Source organism: Phacochoerus africanus, chromosome 1, assembly GCF_016906955.1.
Source record: "Phacochoerus africanus isolate WHEZ1 chromosome 1, ROS_Pafr_v1, whole genome shotgun sequence".
Taxonomy (NCBI): domain Eukaryota; kingdom Metazoa; phylum Chordata; class Mammalia; order Artiodactyla; family Suidae; genus Phacochoerus; species Phacochoerus africanus.
This window is the reverse complement of record NC_062544.1, coordinates 226,958,225-226,976,156: the sequence shown is the minus strand read 5'-3', so window position 1 is coordinate 226,976,156 and position 17,932 is coordinate 226,958,225. Positions and strand designations below refer to the sequence as shown.

Genomic DNA, 17,932 nt, shown 5'->3' with positions numbered 1-17,932 from the left:
CAAATAGAAGTAACCACGCCTTGTTGATATTATTAGGTTGCCATGCAGCACCCCAGAGTATGTTAGCCTGCTCTTCCTACATTGTTTAATGCTGGAGCTGACTGAAGTTCCATGTCAACACACCAGGATGGTGCATTAATGATTTAAAGGTACTTCTTAATGAGCTATTTGAATTAGGGCCTCACCATCCTTTCTGCTTATTTGCTAAGAAAAATATCAAATATGTCATGGGCCACCAGAAAATACTTTCACATTCTTTTCTACTTTGCTTTAAAAATTCATAAATGTTGATTTTTTTTTTCTTTTCTTGGATATTTTGAAAATAGAAACTTGGAGGTTTTTCCAGTACATGGTTTGGCTCTGCAAACCAAAAGAAAACCTAAAGACCTGTATTTTGCTTAAAGCCTGAAGTCAGCAATAACAACAACATTGCAATCTATTAAATCCTTAGTCTAAGATCTTTTGGTTTTTCTATATAGTAATGTTTCTAAGACTGTGCTTAAAAATTGTACATGGGAAAAAATTGATTTACATGGTAAAAGACAGTGCTTCTTTCCTGGAGAGGGAAAAACAAAGCTGTTACACAGCAAATGCATATTATATATTGTGTTATTGATAATAAAAATGAATTACAACTAATTTGCTATAGTAATTAATTACTTCAAATTCTTATTCCCCTCATTGCCTGTTAATTTGAAGTGACAGTAATTGCCAAAGAAATTGACTTTACTATTGGGAAGAAGTTACATGCAGATGTTAATTTTGTTAAAAGATTGAACAGGGAATTTTTCAGTTGGTTTAACAAGAAAAGTGAAGCTGGTTTGAAGGTGTCTTATATTGAAAAATGTATCCAGAGAAATTGAATATAAGTTTTCTTTCCTGATCAGAAAGCTGTATGAATCCACTTCCCTGTCACTGTTCCGAAGAACTGGGAAATTTTCTTTCTCTTCAGGCAACTGAAGGGCTCTTTAGGAGCTACTTCTCAACCTATAATTTTGAGAAACATTATTTTGGACCTACCCTTTTACAGCTGATCTCAAGAATAGCCAGGCGTGTCAGTATGTAATCATGAAACTATTGGCTATTTAAAAGTGAAGATCACCTATGTTTTGGTTAGATTCTTAAGTGTTTGAATAAAATACTTTATTTCTGAAAATGGTGGCAGAATTAAAGTTTATCTAACACCATCAAGTAACATGTTGTCCTGAGTGAAAGCATCCTCTGGCTACCTGGGGTACTTACCTGGGGTACTTACCTAGCTGATACTGTGGACCTTTAAGAGTGAAGATAGTAGTTCACCTCTCCCTCTGCCTAACCTGGGATACAAAAGATTTTCGGCTTTGTTAGCTTCTTCACTTGTCCCCTGTATGTGTAGGGTGTGTGTGTGTGTACTTTGGCTGCACCCACAACATATTGAAGTTCCTGGGCTGGGGATCAAACCCGCACCACAGCAGCAACCCGAGCCATAGCAGTGACAAGGCCAGCTCCTCAATCTGCTGCACCACAAGACATCTCTAGTGTATTTTTAACTAGACTTTATTTTTCAAAGAAGTTCTGGGTTTACAGAAAAATTAAGCAGAAAGTGCAGAGCGTTCCCATATATCCCTTCCCCATTCTTCCCCACTCACACAGTTTTCTCTATTATTAGTATCTCGCATTAGCATGATACGATAATGATAAACCAATATTGATAGAATGTTGATATTGTATTGGCTTCTATTATTTACTATGGTCCACAGTTTACATTAGCTTCACTCCATGGTTTCTGGGAAATGCACAGTGTCATATATCTGTTATTATGGTGGATTGTACAAAATCATTTCACTCCCATAAAAATTCCCTGTGCTCCACCTTTTCATCCCTCCTTCCTTTCCCTCAAATCTTTGCAACCACTGTTTTCTTTTTTAATGTCTTCATAGTTTTGCCTTTCCCAGAATGTCATGTGGTTGAAATCATATAGCGTGCAGCCTTTTCAGACTTGCTTCTTTCACTTAGCTATATGCTTTTAAGATTCCTTCACGTCTTTTCACAACTTGATAGCTTATTTCTTTTTAGTGCTAAGTAGTATTCCATTGTTTAGATGTGCCATAGTTCGTTTATCCATTCCCCTGTGAAAGACATCATGATTGATTCCAATTTTTGGCAATTATGAGTAAAGCTGCTATAAACATTTGGTTGCAGATTTTTGTGTGGACACAAGATTTCAGCTCATTTGGGTAATACCAAGGAACTTAATTCCTAATCATATAGTAAGAGTATGTTTAGTTTTATAAGAAACTGTCAAACTTGTCTTCCAAAGTGACTGTACCATTTTGCACTCCCATTAGAGAATTCCTGTTGTTCCACAGTCTCATCTGCATCTGGTGTTGTCAGTACTTTAGATTTTAGCCATTCTAATAGGTATTCAGTGATATCTCATGGTTTTAATTTACAGTTTCCTAAGGGCATATGCTGCTTTTCATATGCTTATTAGCCCTCTGTCTATCTTCTTTGGTGAGGCATCTCTTCAGATCTTTTGTCCATTTTTAAATTCAGTTATTTCATTATTGTTGAGTTTAAAGTGTTTTTTGTAGTTTTTGGATATCAGTTTTTGGATCTGCAGTGGTGGGTGGGTTTGGCCATGGCATGCACAGCATCTTGATGTGGACTCTCAGTTCTCAGACCAGTGATGGAACCCAGGGACACAGTGGTGAAAGTGCTGAGTCCTAACTCTGATACCACAGGAAACTCTACCAGTACTTTATCAGATACAAGTTTTGCAAATATTTTCTCCTTGTTTGTGGACTTGTCTTTTCATTCTCTTAATAGCATTTTTCACAGAGCAGACATTTTTAATTTAATGAAGTACCACTTATCAATTTTTTTCCCCATGGATCATGCCCTTGGTGTTGTATCTAAAAAGTTGTAAAATCTAAGGTCACCTAGATTTTCTCCTATGTTATCTTCTGGAAGTTTTATAGTTTTGAATTTTACATTTAGGTTTATGAACCATTTGGGGTTAATTTTTGTGAAAGGTGTAAGTCTCTGTCTGCAGAGTTTTTGTTTTTGTTTATTTAGTTTTTGTTCTTCGTTGTTGTTGGTTGTTGTATATGATGGCCAATTGTACCAGCACCACTTATTGAAAAGATTGCCTTGTATTTTCAGTATTACAATACTGCCTGTGTGTATTTATATTGATAGCTGGCCTTGGACCAAAGAGTTTGAAGCACCTTCTTACCTGGGGCTCATCGTTCTTACCATTGTTCCCAGCCTTCCCCTCTGTTACCACCTCTGACCTCTATCATTCTCCTGTTGTTTCTTTTTTCTAGGTATCATATGTCTCCCTGTTTCTTCCATCCTTTTTGTCTTTCAAGTCTTCTCTGCATACTGTCAGTCCATCGGGATTCTTCCTCTTCTCTGGTTGTTTGAGGCATTGCCCCTTTTCCTTCATCTCAGGAGATATATTTTCTTCCTTCCTTCCTGATTCAGAGCCATGACAGCTACTCTCATTCCTGGAGAACTGTCTCCCAATGTTCAAGGTTTTGCTGTATGAATTGAATAATACCAATGGTAAAGGATGAAGAACATACATTATTTCAGTAGATATTTGTGCTGACTTCATGTGCCATTATTTCCTTTATTCTTTTTTTTTTTTGTCTTTTTGTCTTTTCTAGGGCCGCTCCCACGTCATATGGAGTTCCCAGGCTAGGGGTCGAATCAGAGCTGTAGCCACTGGCGTACATGACAGCCACAGCAATGCAGGATCCGAGCCGGGTCTGCAACCTACACCACAGCTCACAGCAACGCCAGATCCTTAACCCACTGAGCAAGGCCAGGGATCAAACCCAAAACCTCATGGTTCCTAGTCGGATTTGTTAACCACTGAGCCACGACAGGAACTCCTATTTCCTTTATTCTTGTCAATAAGATATTCTTTGCCAAGACTGCTTGGCTATAGAAATGTGTCACTGGGCTTGCACTGAGACTTTTTTTGTTGTTTTTTTTTTCTATCTCTAAAAGAAACATAAAATATCCCTCAAAACCATAGGAAAGTGATTTAAATTGTATTTTCAATATAAAAGCTGAAACAACCTTTTAACTACACAATCTCTTCTCACTTAGCAGGAGAGAAAACTGAGCTGGTAAAACAAATCACTTGTCCAACTCATATAATTAGTTTGAAGCAAAGCCAGGACATTTTCTCAGGATATTCCTACTAAACCACATTCTCTCCCACAAGAGCACATCTATTATGCTTATCAACCATAAAAATAATTTAAAAATACCATAGTCATACTTCCACAGTCAGGTGGTTTGATATGCAACTTAAGAACTTCACGTCTGACTCTCTTATAATTACTGATGATGAAAGATTTTCATTTTTGTTCTTCTCTCATGAATTATCCAGGCATCCTTTTGCCTATGTAAATCAGGCAAACAAGTTGACACTAAGTAAAACTGTGAATTGGACATATTTTCTTTAGTATTTCACAGACCCACAGCTACTCACAACTGTGATCCCACCCGGACACTCTGTGGACCAAGCTTCATCTCTTTCATGCTTTATTGTCACTAATGCTGGCTTCCCTCCCTGTGCCAGACCTAGGACAGTTTGAAGACCTCAGCAATTAACCTGTGACTCTAGGACAGTATTAATGCTGAGAACTGGTATTTCTGGATACCCACTAAATAGCCATGAAGATAAGCCATAGCCAACAGGAATATCTATTTCTGTCCCTCTAGATCTAACTGCCCTTTTGTGGACAAAGGGACTCACAACTATTTTAATTTACCTAATTGGGACTGTATGTTATGCTCCACCCTCTCCCCCCAAAATTAGTATGTAAATGCTCACAATTTTATTTGATCTTCATACTTACAAAAAAATAATCCTATATTTGTCCCCATTCTCTCCCCACACCATCTTCACCAGAGTGGATGAATTATAGGTTTCTAGGAGAAGAACAATGTTTATCTGGGTAGTAAAGAGATTTTTTTAATGAAGGATAAGGAGAGAGGCAAGCAGAGTGAAGTCTGAGTGTGCAGAGATGGTTTGGGGAGATCTGCGGACAATAAGGCTCAAGTTAGCTATGGAGTCTGAGTGAAGCAGACAGAGAAGGAAAGAGGATGTGGGGTCAGGCAAGGTTATTGGCCTCAAGCAACAGAAATAAACTGGCTAACATAAGCAGAAAAAGACTTCCCCAGAAGGATATTGGATAGCACCCAAACCTGAGTTACCAAACTCACACTGTGGGTACTAAGAGACATGACATTGCAGAAAATTATAGCAATGATCACGTAGCAGGAATGGTTTGGTCAGGATGCTCACCCAGGCACTACCACCTCTTCTGCTATCAGACATCGTCACCCTTGGACCCTGCTCTCATGGTCCCTACTGGTGTCACCCTTGCAAGTGAATGTTAAACTCTCCCTTCATCTTTGTATCATTTAATCACCGTTGAAGGTACTAGGTGGGAGCATCTAACTATCAAAGCACGGGTCACCTGTCTGGCCCCTGTGGCACCTATTGGCAGCCTTACCTCCCACCTCCACGCAGTGGGATGGAGGGCAGGGGACAGGCTGGACAGCCCCCAAATCAACCCCACCAAAAGTTCTCATGGGGTGTTCCCAAGCTAGGACAGATATACCGACCCAGACATAGGTGATCAGTGACCAAGATGTGGCAGGGAGCAAATCTGGGCTGCTGCAACCTTCTATCTTTGCCCATTTAAAGAGGAACATCTTATCTGAGCGTCAGAGAAGAATTCAAGTCACTTATATCAATTCTGTCACAGTGTTTACTCTATGATTAGAAATGCTTTTGTGGGAGTTCCCATCGTGGCTCAGCAGTTAACGAAGCCAACTAGTATCTATAAGGATTGAGGTTCATCCCTGGCCTTACTCAGTGGGTTAAAGATCTGGTGTTGCCATGAGCTGTGGTGTAAGTCGCAGACTCAGCTCAGATCCTGAGTTTCTGTGGCTGTGGTATAGGCTGGCAGCTACAGCTCTGGTTCAACTCCTAGCCTGGGAACCTCCATATGCCATGGGTATGGCCCTAAAAAAGACCAAAAATAAATAAATAAAATTTTTAAAAAGAAATGGTTTTGTGGATAAACAATGAGGTGCTACACTACAGCACGGGGAACTATATCCAATCTCTTAGGATAGAACATGATGGAAGATAATATAAGAAAGGGAATGTATATACATGTATGACTGGGTCTCTTTGCTGTACAGCAGCAATTGACACAACAGTGTAAATCAGCAATACTTTAATTAAAAATTTTCAACTAAAAAAAGAAGAAAAGAAATGAAATGATTTTGTCTCTTAAATGTGGCCTTCCCTGAGGCCTCCTCTGCTTGTCTCAGAAAATGTTCTTTGTAGATTTTGAAGAGGAAGACGTTTGCGGATGACTGGTTTTGCCTTGTTTTGAAAGCGGTTTCCTTTAGGTAGTACTTACATCCTGACAATACTTATTTAAAATTATAAATGGCACCAGTCTGGCAATAAATACCACCACAGAAATAAACAGCTGACAAGTGTCAGATCATAACTCTGACAATCCTAACAGTTTTGTAGTGCTTTTCCATCTTTAGAGCATTAATTAAGCAGGCCTCAGAATAGCTCTAGAAGAAATGTGCCTGCAGTGCAATCACTCAGCATATAAATAAAATCCAGGGAGTAGATCCTTGTGTTGTGCCTCAAACCATAAAATAATTATTTTCCCCACTTCAACCCCCTCACAGGAGAAGTACAAACAGCATATAAATGGGAAACAGGGGGGGGGGGGAAGAGACAGGGAAGATGAAGAGGAAAAAGGAATCATACACAGAGATGAGCAGACTCAGAGACCTGAGAGGTCAGTGAACCAAGAGAGGATCCTGGCCCTCTCCCAGTGCCAAGGATGGAGATGCTTCATGGAACCTGAGACAGGCCCTGGAGAGACAGAAGATGGCCAGCTCTTGGAGTGAGAGGCCAGTGGCTGCCTGCAATTTAAGAGGCCATGAGTAAGGAATAGGAGTGGGTTAGGGAAGAGCTTTTTCATGGTGCTTTTTCCCCCTCCCTCAGTTTGGCCCAGGTGGATTGCCGCCTGCCTTGCCTCATCATCATCATCATCATCATCATCATCATCATCATCGAGAGGGAGGAAACAGGCAGCACCCACCCAGGGCTGGTAAGGCGAATGGGATAATGTCTGTGGAGGCTGGAGTGCAGAAGAAGAACCTCTGTACCTGTTGACCTGCTGACTCTGGGCAGCCCCTGCTTCCCCACCCCCCACCCCCAACACCACCACAGGGCAGACTATGATGGGAGCAGGAATAGTGGAGGGTGGGAAGGAGTAAAATTAGGTGGGGGGCAGCCTGGATCCCTGCCCAGGGTGAAAAGGGGCGTGGTCAAATCGGAGGCTCCCCACCCTTCCAGTCCCTTGTTCTACTCTGAACTCCCCTCGCAATTAGCTCTTCCTCCTGGGGTTCTCACTACTACCCCAGGGTAACGGATACCCAGGGACTCAGGGCTCCTGGGAGAAATAACGACAGATCCGCAGGAGGAAGTTATATGAGGATGTCAAACTGAATGACCTCTACCAGACATAGCAGAATTAACGAAGAGGAAGAGGAAGACTTCATAATAGGCAAAGTGAATATCCTGGAAGAGATAGGAACAGGAGGACATTGCTACAGTTCTAAAAATGAAGCAACTGGAAATCTTGGATTTAAAAAAATAATACTGATTACATGAAGACCTCAGCAATGGGTTAGATGGTAGAATAAACAACAGATTACAGAACTGGAGGATCAGGTTGAGGATGTACCTAAAGCGATGTAGAATATAAACAGGATTAAGAAACTGGGAAGGCATTCCTGCTCTGTAGCACTGGGAACTATATCTAGTTGCTTATGATGGAGCATAATAATGTGACAAAAAAAGAGTGTATACATGTATGTGTGACTGGGTCACCCTGCTGTACAGTAGAAAATTGGAAGAACACTGTAAACCAGCTATAATGGAAAAAAATAAAAATCATTATATAAAAATTAAAAAAAAGAATTTGGAAGGGCAGACCCAGTTATGACATCAACATAGTAGGGGTCCCCCAGGAAGAAAACAAGTGGAAAGAAAGGAGTATCTGTAGAAATAGTGCTGGAGAATTAAGAACAGCTGCTTCCCAGGGGTATTTTTTAGGACTTGTTGAAAGCTTAGCTGGACTACCTCGACATATATAAAAACAGTGACTATTGGTAGTACACGTACTAAGTGTCAACTACGTGCTTGATCCTAAATATGTCCCAGATAAAAATCCTCAAAGAGAAACAAAACAGGTACATTGAGCAATTAGCAAATATTACAAATGTAATTGAGCATGAAATTGGGTCCATGAGCATGAAATTGCTTCCATTAAGTTTTATGACAGTAAATGGCCAGATTAGGATGAGTTAAGGTCTTCAGGACATACCTGACTTGACCCCAGTTCTTATGAAAAAACTATCTAGGACAACATTTGCAAAGTGTGTTATATGGAACTCTTGTTCTGTGGGGTAGTTGTGGTGTTGCATATGAAAGGGATTCCAACTGTTGTGGAATTTGGCCATGTTTTCACTGCCCAGTATCTGAACCCCATTCCTATATGTTCCTATATGTTCAGGGGAAATTTCTGATTTTATGAGTCCCTGCTGAAGCAGAAAGGCAATCATCTCCTTTTCTCACACATACCCCTCCTGTCCCTACCAAGCTCTGCCTTGCTTTGCCAATCAGATCTCTTTTCCCCAGACATTGACTTGGGAATCAATGATTCCGGGAAGCAGCTGTTCAGCAGCAGCAGAGGCAATACAGATGTTCAGGGATGGCCATGGCAATGGGGTGGTAGCACTGACAACCTTCCAAAGGCTTTCTATTGATTGTCACTAGAGTTAAGCCCCAACCTCGCTAACATGATTTTTAGTTTATTTGGGATTTTCAACTAGAGATTCTCATACCAAGTGAAGTAAGTCGGAAAGAGAAAGACAAATACCACGTGACCTCACTTATATGTGGAATCTAAAATATGGCACAAATGAACCCAACTACAAAACAGAAACAGACTCACAGACATGAGAACGGACTTATGGTTGCCAAGAGGGAGAGGGGGATGCACTGGGAATTTGGGGCTAGTAGATGCAGACTATTTCCATTTAGAATGGATAAGCAATCAGGTCCTACCATATAGCACAGGAAACTATGTCCAATCTCTTGGGATAGAACGTGAGGGAAGATAATATGAGTAAAAGAATGTATGTATATGTATGACTGGGTCACTTTGCTGTATAGCAGAAATTGGCACAGCATTATAAATCAACTACACTTTAATTAAAAAAAATTTTTTCAACACTCTTCAGGGTTATCCTGGCCTTTCACATACCTCATGCTTCAGCTAAAATGATTTTCCTTAATTCTTCAAACTTGCTTCTTGCCTCCTGTCTCTCCTTTCTTCCTTCCCTCCTTCTCTCTCTCCTTCCTTATGTCTGCTACACTGCTCCCTTGCTTTGTACATTTCTCTGCTCTGTCCCGCATTTTTCTGGTTAATTCCTACTCATCTTTTGGGAAGATATGCCCCTGCTAAGTCTATGCCCTGCACTTCCCCAGGAACTTGATTGTTAATGCACTTGCTGGGTGGATGGTATTCGTGTGCAAACTTGTGATGTCAGTGAGGGCAGAGGCTGTGTCCACACTGCTTAGAAATTACCTCCCGTGCCCAGAACAATGCCTGGCACAGGGTGGGGAGTCAAATATTTACTGACTGAACAAAGTTCATCCTAAAGTAGCTAGACTCTAGACTGTGCATTGTTCTATATTCCTGGCCTGCCAATTATTATACTTCTCTTCACTGTTTTCCCATGTTTTTATTGGAATTGAAATGTTTAAAATAAAATTTAAATCATAAGCCAAAAGAGCAAAGCTTAGATGAATGTGTTTCTGCCCAGATTATTGTTGGTATAATGGAATTGGCGAGATGAGGTCTATAAAGCCTGATCCTTAGGCAAATGCTCTGAATACAAAATGCTGAGAATCTAAAAGCATTGGGAATAAATAGCTCCCAAGGGATAAACTGCTCTTTTCGGTGAGATGAATGGGCTGTTCCAGAAAGCTGGAAGCCAAGCTGTGAAAGAGAATTAATATCCTAGGTGAGATGGACCACGTAACTTTCTCCTCTGCCAGGGGCAGTTGGGCTTATAAGTGTGTCTTCACATATGGAAAAGAGTCAATAACTGATTGATTGCTGAATGTGGAGGGCCGGAAAAGCACTGTTTCAGTAGAGACTAGATGAGATGGCTCTGTCTTCTGCTCTGCTCAGCGGAGTCACAAAACACAGTCACCCACAGTCTAGGGAGGTGGATAGTCTGGGTGGTACTGTACCCATTCTACAGTTCAGGAAACTGAGAATTTAAGTGATTTGTCCAAGGTCACCCAGATAATAGATGTTAGTGCCAAAAATCAAATCCAGTTCTACGTGTCCTTCTGCAGTACAGCTGATGTTTACAGAGAATGGTTTTTCCAAGGCTGAATCGGGCAGAGGCAATTTTAAACAGTCACATCAATAACTACACAAATTATATTAATGCTTATCTTTAAAAAAAAAGTATAACCTGTGATTAAAGTAACTCAATTCCTTCAAGTAGTTATGAAACCGTGAGATGAAATGTGCTATTTACTAGGATTTTCTAGCCTCTCATAAAAAAAAGGATTCAGAACTTCAAGGCACCTCTGCTCAGGGAGGCTGTTTTCATACAACAGTCACACAATGGACTCTCCCAGCAGGCCTGCCTTCCTTCAGCATGAAGGCTCCTGGCAGGGAGCCACTGTCAGGGAAAGGTCCAGAGTCTTGGAGAATGACTTCATTACTTAAGAATTCTACAGATTTGGAGTTCCTGTCACAGCTCAGCAGGTTAAGAATTCGACTAGTATCCATGAGGACGTGGGTTCAATCCCTGGCCTTCCTCAATGGGTTAAGGATGCAGCACTGCCATGAGCTGTGGTGTAGGTCACAGATGCGGCTTGGATCCTGCATTGCTATGGCTGTGGCATAGGTCAGCAACTGTAGGTCCAATTGGACCCCTAGCCTGGGAACTTCCATATGCTGCGGGTGCAGCCCTAAAAAGAAAAGAAAAAGGTAAATTCTACAAATCTAATATTATGGGTTGATTTATGTCCCTCCAAATATGTATTGAACTCCTAGCTCCTGGAACCTGTGAACGTGACTGTGTTTGGAAGTAGTGTCTTTACAGATGTAACCAAGTCAAGACAAGGTCGTTAAGGTGGGCCCTAACACAATGTGACTAGAATCACTATAAGAAGAGGGAAATTAGGACAACAGGAGAACAGAATGGGAAACAGACACACAGAGAGAACAGAGAGATGATAGAGGCAGGATCGCAGTGATGCAGCTGCAAATCAAGGAACCCCAGGACTGAGCATCACTGCCAGAAGCAGGAAGAGGCAAGAAAGGATTCTACCCAGGGTCTCAGAGGAAACATGACCTGGTTGATATCTTAACTTCAGACTTCTAGCTTCCAGAACTGTGAGAGAATACATTTCCATTGTTTTAAGATACCCAGTTTGTCCTGCCCTAGGAAACTCGCACACCTAGTAACACAGATTCTAGGCTGACACATTACTGTCTATGAAGGAGTGCTAGGTTCATCTTCATATTTCTTTTCTGGGGGAAAGCAATGGAGAAATGAGCCATGTTAATTAGACCAAAGACAATGCAGGTTCTGCAGCTGGATGAGAGGGGTGGGGGGGGGGAGGTTAATCAATGAAGTTAGTAAAATCATGTCAAGCACTCGTAAGGACAGACTATGGCAAAACGAGCCAGGAGAGTAATGAGAGTATGTTTTGGAGACCATTTGCCACATTGTGAATAACAAAGAGCCTGTGTAAAATGGGAGCTGTTCTTCAGAAGTGGGGCAAACACAAGAAGCACATCACAGCTTCTTGAGATGATGATAATGGTGATGAAATATTTCAAACATATAATCAAGTGTACAAAATAACATAATAAGCACCTATGTACTCACAATTCAGCTTAGGAAACAAAAAGACAACTAGAACTCCCTGCCAACCCCCTCCCACCCTCTTCCTTTATCCCCAAAAGGTAACTTTTGGGAAGACAATTCTTCACAGGTCTCTGATTTCTGCACATCTTACAGAAAGGCACTGACTGAAATTTTTCTCTACTGCTCTTTCATGGACATTTGTATAGTAATCAGCCTCAGAAAATAGAGACAGTGTCCCTCTCTCAAGCAAAGGTCAGGCAGGCTTACTGCCTATTATAAAAGATACAGTTTCCCTAAGATCAAGGCTCTGCTCCTGTAATGCAACCCACTGCATTATGTAAACATCCATCTGGGCCCATTCACATCACTTTCATGGTACTTGGAGGCAAGAGGAACTGAAGAAAATATGCTCATACTCTTGCTGCATGTTGTGACCAAACTAATGAAGTTCTTGCCTCTAACCCGGGAGTCTAGGTCTTCTATCAGTATTGATAAACTGCAAGTGTGTTAAAGTCTCAGATCCTTCAGAGCCTTTGAAAACAATTGTCTTAAATTTGGTGTTTATTATTTCCATGTATGTATATTTTACTAAAGATATATGAATAGATATTATTGTTTTGCTTGTTTTCAAAGTTTGTGTAAATGGGATCATGTAGTATGTCTCCTTTTAGCAACTTGCTCTTTCTCTTCATTTATATTCTTCAGAGTTATCCATCCTGATCCATATTCTAGTTCATTCATTTCACTCTCCATGACTCCTTGTGTGTATGCAAGAGAATTTTCCTTGCATATAAACTTAGGAGTGGAAATGCTGGAATGTAATGTGTACTCATCTTCAGCTTTAGTAGATATTGCCAATTTGCTCTCCGAAATGGTTGTACGAAATAACACTTTTGTAAGCAATATACAAGAGTTCCTATTTCTCTACATCCTTGCAGATGTGGTATTGTCATACTTTTGAGTCTTTAACTTTCTTTCTTTCTTTTTTTTTTTTTTTGGTCTTTTTTCTTTTCAGGGCCGCACCTGCGGCATATGGAGGTTCTCAGGCTAAGGGTAGAATCGGAGCTACAGCTGCTGGCCTACACCACAGCCACAGCAATGCTAGACCCAAGCCACATCTGCGACCTACACCACAGCTTACAGCAACATCGGCTCCTTAACCCATTTAGTAAGGCCAGGGATCAAACCCGCGTCCTCGTGGATACTTGTTGGGTTCATTAACTACTGAGCCACTATGGGAACTCCGAGTCTTTAACTTGAAGTGCAAAGTATTAACATCTTTTCACATGTTCTTGGGTCATTCTTCTCTTCAGTTGCTGTTTATATCCTTTACCCATTTTTCTATGGGGTTATTGTTCTTTTCTATGGGTATCAAGGATTATTTATATAGTCAAGGCACATAAGACACATTTTGTCTGTTATATATTACAGATAACATCTCCATTCTGTGGCTTGTCTCTCCCTTCATTCATGGTGTTTACATAGCTTCTTGATGTTATAGTAGAAGAGTAGGAGAAGCCTATATCCACAGTGGTGTTCAGTGGAATCAGGGATTCAAAATAGTGACTACAGCCTGATCTGACCAAGCATAATGTGGAGAATGGGATGCAAAAAGCTTGGGTTTTAGTCATAATTCTTCCATAGCTGAGTATTCTTGGGGAAGTCACATCACATCTATATCTCAGGCTCCTCTCCTGTAAATGAAACCTTTGGGCTAGATGATCTCCCTGAACACCGTCCCAGATGTAAGATTCTCTAACACTATGAGTCAAGGTCATGTGTACCAGGCAGGCAACAGCCAGACCCAAGTGAACAAGCCCAACTTCACTATAACTAGGTAGGTAACTGACCAGATTCTGTGGTTTTTTGCTGACTCCCCCACAAGGGTAGCCATGCCATCCTCTGGGTACTCATAGCACCTGTTCACATTATTACCATAAGATCATCACATTATGCTTTTGATGATAACACCATCTTTGATTAGATCATGAGCTTCCCAAGGACAGGGTTGCCTTTAGTATATCCTTAGCACTTCCCATAGTTCCTGACTCAGTGAATGTTTGACGAATGATGGAGGGAGCACTGGAGGGTAGGAAGAAAGGATGGAAATAGGGAGGGAAGGAAGGAAGGTGGGAAGGTAGGAAGGAAGAACAGAAGGACCAAAGAACCTAAACACCCTCCAGATACACAACCAATGAACATAAAATTACTAAAACAGTTACCAAGTGCCATTGTATTTGTTTTCTAATGTTTGTAACATAAAGAAAAGGAACCATTAGCAAATAGTGTTGTAGCTATTTTACAAGTATAATAAGCTTTTCCCACAAGAAAACAATCGTGTGCCTAAAAAATGGAAACCAGTAATCTCTGATTATTAATCTGATGTTCCAACTAATGAAGCCTGTGGTCTCATTATTTTAGCAAAACCAAACTAGATTTTGAATTAAAGTCATTTTCATCCTCTTTATGCAACAGAACTGTATTATTCATAATTTTGAACTTTTCCCTATTGACATGTTCTAAAAGATTAAAAAGGGACTCTCTAAGCTTTAAGACCTTTCATAATTGTGATCTGTATAATATCAGAGATGAGAGTACTTAAACAATTCTTCTCTTAGTTATAACACAAATCCCTTTTTGTAGTAAACACAGGAAGAAAAGATATATGTAATAAAAATGCTCTTGTTATGACAACAGGCAGAAGCAACAGGAGGGAAAAATCTTGGCTCTTAAAAGTGGTCTGTTACAAGGTGTCAGGGTCCATTGTGCATTATCAATACTTTTACTTAGTTTTGCCTTTACATGCCTTTACTGCTGCAAATGTAATCCAGCTTTTTTATTTGTATATTGGCTTCTGGGAAAACAAAGCCCAATTTGAACAGGATTTTTATCCTTTCCTGGGGGTGGAGCATTATCTGCTCATCTTAAAAAACTGCCCAATGTTTCCTATCTCCTACTCTAATATATATATTTTTTTTGCAATTTATTCTGCCAGTGTCTCTGAGGGTTTTTTTTTAAGCTGTAATTAGTGAGATCATTATTCAATAACCAAAAAATAAGTGGATTACAAGAGCCAGATCAGGAATAATTGGGTGTGGAGATAAAGAGTGGAGTGGAGTAACCATGGCATTGACACTTCTGCTCTGCTTTCCTCCCAGCAGACCTCCTTCCTGCTGGCCCAGTTCTACCCCACCAGACACACCAGCTTCCAGACATGCCAGTGACATTGGTGATCTCGTGGTCGTGCATCTCATAAAAATGGGCAGTTGCTGACAAATGGGGCCACCGGCTGGATGGTTTCTTTGGAATAATACTTCCCAAAGTGTGGGCTCCAGTTTATGTGCCTAAGAATTCCCTAGCATACTGTTAAAAACACATTATCTTTTAAGGTCTATTCCTGATCTGCTGAATCAGAAATGCCTGGGGTGGGCTTGAGAGATCTGAATGCTAAAAATCACACTAGGAGTTCCTGTAGTGGCACAGCGGAAACAAATCTGACTAGGAACCATGAGGTTGCAGGTTCGATCCATGGCCTTGCTCAGTGGGTTGAGGATCCAGCATCACCGTGAGCTGTGGTGGAGGTTGCAGATGTAGCTTGGATCCCGAGTTGCTGTGGCTGCGGCGTAGGCCGGCGGCTACAGCTCCCATTGGACCCCTAGCCTGGAAATCTCCATGTGCCTCTGTTGCAGCCCTAAAAAGACAAAAACAAACAAACAAAAACATCACACTAAAATTTGAGAACCACTGCTTTAAAGTGGAGACTGTGGGGGGCATGGAATGGAGGGAAATCCCTTCTGGCACAAAGGACCTAAGAAGGACCTAAGAAGGGAGGAGGAAACTGCAACCTAGGTAACTAAAAGGGAAGCAGACAAGCTAAAGATGAAGCTGGCCTAGTTCACAGCTTTCCTTAGGTTTTTACCTCGGTTCTGACGGCTCTAGATTTAAACCAGATGAAAGTGTGCTCTAAACACATGTGCTGTGTGTAATGCTGGTGAGTGTTCAGGTTACAAACCTCAAAAGTGAGCCTGCTTCTAAGCAAATTCATTTTGCTGGCACCAGGGATGCCAAAGAGGCTTTCAGCTTCCAAGAAGAGCCAGGCCAGTAAAATAATAGTGAAAATACTGAGAGGTCCACATCTACAATGAGATGCCACTTTGCACCCATTAAGATAATTATAACCTAGAGGAGAGCCAGTAATAAGTGTTGACAAGGATGTGGAGAAATTTGAAACTTTTACATTCCTGGTAATGAAAATTGCTGGAATATAAAATGATGCACCTCTTTGGAAAATATTTTGGCGGTCCCTCAAGAAGTTAAACGTTAAGAGTTACCATGTCATCCAGCAATTCTACTCCTAGGTATCCACTCAAAAGAATTAAAATCAGGGGTTCCCTGGTGGCACAGTGGGTTAAGGATCTGATGTTGTCACTGCTGTGAGTTGGGTTTGATCCCTGGGGATACTTCACATGCAGCAGGTGCAGTCAAACAAACAAAAAAAGAATTGAAAATGTATGGTCACACAAGAACTTGTTTACAAATGTTCACAGCAACATTATTTGTAATAGCAAAAAAGCAGAAACCAAAATTTCCATCAACTGAAGAATAAACAAATGTGGTGTATTTACTCAACTGGAATATTACTGAGCAATAAACAGAAACGAAGTACTGACATATGCCACAACATGGGAGTACCTTGAAAACATTATGCTAAGTGAAATAAGCCAGATAAAAAGTGCATATATTCTATTATTGTATACATATGAAAACCCTATATGAAACAGGTATATCCATAGAGACAGAAATTAAATTAGTGGTTACCAAGTACTGGGGAAAGTAGGAATAAGGAGTGACTGATAATGAATACAGGGCTTCTTTTTAGGGTGATGAAAATATTCTGGAATTAGGTACTGATGATGGTTGTACAGCTCTGTGAAAAACTACTGAATTCTACACTTTGAGTGAGTTGTACACCACAGCTTGCAGCAACACCCAGATCCTTGGCCCACTGGGCAAGGCCAGGGATTGAACCCGCATTCTCGTAGATACTAGTGGGGTTCTTAACCCGCTGAGCCAGAAAAGGAACTCGGATAGTAGATTTTAAATTCCCAGAAGTTAGTTGCATTTTATGACACGTTTTCATATTTTAGTTTGATATGTAAACTGTAACTCTTTTATTGTAAACCAGCCTCTTAGTCTTCCATGGTTTTTTCCTTAGCCCAGAAACTGGTATTGTTTGTGGTGAAAAAAATTATCTAATGTTCTATAATTCCTTCAAGTGCACCATAACATTATTAAATTAATTAAACACTAAAAAAGTAAAAAAAAAAAAAGAGTGAGTTGTGTGGTGTGTTAACTGTATCTCAGTTTTGAAAGTGATGGAAGAAATGTCCAAGGGAAAAGGAATAAATTTGACTACATTTAAAAAATGCTTTGTGGTTGTCTCTAGGAAAAGCTAACTTCTATCTATTTTCTTCTACTCTCACAATACTTCTGATGCCAGATGTGTGGGTTTACACACGTTAAGCAAGTTTGTGATACCAGCTGGGTGTCCTACAATTCGTTTCAGTTCTGACACTATCTACCTGTTGTTCGCATCAGATCTCATAGGTTAAGGGCTCAGTCCCACAAGACTACCCATCCCCCCAACTTCAGATGCCAATCACAAGTCCAGGTTGTCACCTGGCTGACCTACCCACTACAATCTGACCAACCCACTATAATCAGAAGTTCCCATAACCTTCCTCCTCAGGTTTGATTAATTTGCTAAAGCAGCTCAAGTAAATAGCGTATTTACTAGATTACTGGTTTATTATAAAGGGATATAACTCAGGATGAGCACTATGGAAGAGGTGCATAGGGTAAGGTCCAGAAATGTCCTAAGCACAAGAGTTTCTGTCCCCATGGAGTTGGGGTGCTTCTG

The 17,932-nt window shown here is 40.6% G+C and overlaps 1 protein-coding gene across 5 annotated transcripts in view; it reads left to right on the top strand.

The window, feature by feature from the left end:
• SIDT1 (SID1 transmembrane family member 1) overlaps positions 1 to 17,932 on the top strand; it is a 96,894-nt gene that overhangs the window by 6,815 nt on the left and 72,147 nt on the right. The window contains exon 2 of one of the 5 annotated variants that reach the window (XM_047792270.1): positions 7,049 to 7,154. The exons of the other annotated variants lie outside the window; for them this stretch is intronic. The gene's annotated coding sequence lies outside the window, so the exon portion shown is untranslated. The remainder of the gene's footprint in view (positions 1 to 7,048; positions 7,155 to 17,932) is intronic. 5 annotated transcript variants of the gene reach the window in all.